Source organism: Cryptomeria japonica, chromosome 8 (genome assembly GCF_030272615.1).
Source record: "Cryptomeria japonica chromosome 8, Sugi_1.0, whole genome shotgun sequence".
In the NCBI taxonomy this organism is placed as follows: Eukaryota; Viridiplantae; Streptophyta; class Pinopsida; order Cupressales; family Cupressaceae; genus Cryptomeria; species Cryptomeria japonica.
Window position 1 is genome coordinate 96,687,261 of NC_081412.1, and position 3,010 is coordinate 96,690,270.

General features: G+C 33.8%; 1 long non-coding RNA gene across 1 annotated transcript in view; it reads left to right on the plus strand.

The window, feature by feature from the left end:
- Positions 1 to 2,432, plus strand: part of LOC131031184 (uncharacterized) — a 58,128-nt gene extending 55,696 nt beyond the window's left edge. The window contains exons 4-5 of the long non-coding RNA XR_009102987.1: positions 1,876 to 2,044; positions 2,146 to 2,432. This is a non-coding gene — a long non-coding RNA (uncharacterized LOC131031184). The remainder of the gene's footprint in view (positions 1 to 1,875; positions 2,045 to 2,145) is intronic.
- The last annotated feature ends 578 nt before the right edge of the window (positions 2,433 to 3,010 follow it).

Below are 3,010 nucleotides of genomic sequence, written 5' to 3' on the forward strand. Positions count from 1 at the left end.
GAAAGGAAATGAAAAAATCTCATTTAATAAGAAAAACAAGCAAGTCATTAAGGATAATTAGAACCACATTACACTATGCCTTAGAGAGGCGAGAGAAAATCGAGGATCCTAACAATAATTCTCTTTGGGCATTCTCGGGTAGACTCCCACACAAGGACAAGGTTGTTGTTGATGCACTAAGAATGTTAATTGAGAAATATTGGCATGACAACACAAAGGTTTCACCCAACCAAAGAGATATTATTAGAAGGCTAATTGGAATTAGTAATCACGAGCCACATCCAAAACACTATTTAGATACCACTCAAACACAATTTTATGAAAGGTTTCTTCAAAGCTTTCCTCAGATTAAAATTAGTCAAATATTTTTTGAGATGACAAAACCATTTTATGTTAAGATTAATCATGCATGTACTATATGTTGTTTTAGGGTCCATGTTGAATTTTCCATGCATTATGATATTTATTGCTATATATGTTATACTTTGCGCAGTAACGATGTTTTGCAGGAATGTGGTCTACAAGCACCTCCTAAGTCACTGAGAGAATTTATTTCAAGTGTACTATGTAGACGAGATGATGGGTGCATTTACTATAAGATGATGTGTTTGAGAGGTTTTTGTCCTACATGTGACATTTTGCAACAGTTGCATAGATGCCTACATCAGGATAGCACACATGAAATTGGTAAGGAACTAGTTTCTGTTGGAAAATATAAGTCAGTCACATATGGTGTTAAAGATGGAAAATAATTAAAGAGGTGTGAGTTAGTGAAAAGGGGGATATGCATAGCTGATTTTATGAAGATGTTTCAAGAGAAACTAGTGTATGAGTACATAGATCACACACATAGAGCTAGGTGGTTAGATGAGAAATTCAAGTTGTGTAAGGACACTTTCCCCCTCGACACTATTGTCTATGTCATTGATTTTGCTGAGAATTATACACTAAAGCCGCAAAATGAAGTACAATCTATGTATTACCACTCTACACAAGTTACAATTTTTGTACACATAGCATTCATGCATGCACATGATAGCACTGAGGAGGACAAAAAGGTTATAAGAGAATATCACTTCTATATCAGTGATGATCGTACTCATTCCTCAGAGTTTGTGAAAGGATGCTTTACAGTCTTATATGATAGTGTAAGGGAAAGAGATATAAGATACAATCGACACTTAATATGGTCGGACAATTGCACCGCACAATTCAAGAATGCAAGGATGTTCTACTAGTTGACTAGGATGCATGTGACAAGTGGTGTGTAACATTTTTGGAATTTCATTGAGGCAGGGCATGAAAAGGGAGAGCATGATGGTGCGGGAGAATGTGTGAAAAGAGCTCTTACCAAAGAGGAATTGAAGTATGAAGGTGGTGCAATGTTAATAGATGCAAAAACAATTGTGCAATGGTGTAACTCTATGATGGGACTAGGTAATGTAGGTAAGTCTTTGGTTTCTAGATATTTTTTGTTAATAAGTGAATCTAACATTGAAAACTATCTAGATTGTTGTACACTTACTAGATCAAGTGACATGCATTCATTTAGAAGTTCAAATGCAACATCACTAGTTATTTATACTAGACACATTGCATTCTTTTGCTCTTCGTGTATGCATTTTTTGTGGGATGAATGTGAATCAAAAGAGTGGGTTGACCAATGGTCTTGTAGACCATTGCAAACCCTAGATACATATCAACTTCCTAGAGCACTACAAATGAACTGGATTGAAGCATCAGTGGATTTTGACCATGTATCAGACATAGTTGAACCAAGTAAAGGGTTGCAATTTGCTACAATTTAAAGCTTAATTTATTAGTATTAACTTATGTTGATTTCGGTATTAACTTATATCCTTCTATTAAATGCAGGTCATGTATATGCAATTATTGCGGATGAGAACAACGAAGAAGGAACAGATTACTTTTTGTGTCGTTGTATTGAGGCCAAAAAGAAATTGACTTCTACAGTGGTTGATGGAGAGGGTATTGAGTACCCAATAGGATTTGTTGTTGTTGTGACAGGGACATGACTTAGAAGGTACCGTTGTTGTGTTGAGTTGTATTGAGACCTCTTAAACTCATTTATTTAGCAGTCGTTGTATTGATTTTGGCATTAACTTGTCCTTCTATAAAATGCAGGTACCCTATCAAAAATTTTAATGCCTGGTTGTTTGAGGACTTTGAGACACGTAGACATATTCTTCATTACTCAAGCCTTCTTGTTGCAACAAATATTCATTTGATTAAATATCGTGGTAGACCTCTTAACAAGGATTTGTGGAAAGTTCGTGAATTAGACCACGAGGCAATACTTGAGACACTAAGGGTTAGAGCTGATCGAGAAGGTTCACTTGATTGATTTTGGGCCATCTAAAAGAATAATTCTATAATATGGTAGAATAATTTTGACAATTTTGTATATATCTTTTGCGAAACATTGTAACTTCACTTTTTTGGATGTGCTCTACATGCATATGAGCTGCAATATGCATATGAGCTGTAATGTGCATATGTAGATGCCAAATTTGTATATAAAAACATCAATGAGTTATAATGTGCATATCTAGATGCTAAATTTTGTATATAAAAACAACAATGAGTTGTAATGTGCATATCTAGATGCTAATTTTTGTATAAAATAACAAAGAGTTGTAATTTGCATATTTATATGCAAAATTTTGTAAATATAAACAATAATGAGCTTGATCATTTATATAAGATGCCAAATTTTATATATGAAAGTGTCCATGGGGCTGATTTGCAAATTTTGAGAGCCCAAATTTGTACTATTTGATTATAAATATATTTGTAATAAACTTGTACCATTTGATTATAAATTTGTACTATTTGATTATAAATAACTGAGTCTGATTCTGACATATGTTAAATAACTTGCAAATGGGTATTTGAATATGCAATTTTTTTCCAAGTGTTTTGGGAACGTTTTGAGTTATTGTTGAATTAACCGATTTGAAGGGATAGTAGGAATAGTCTAGAACCGAGA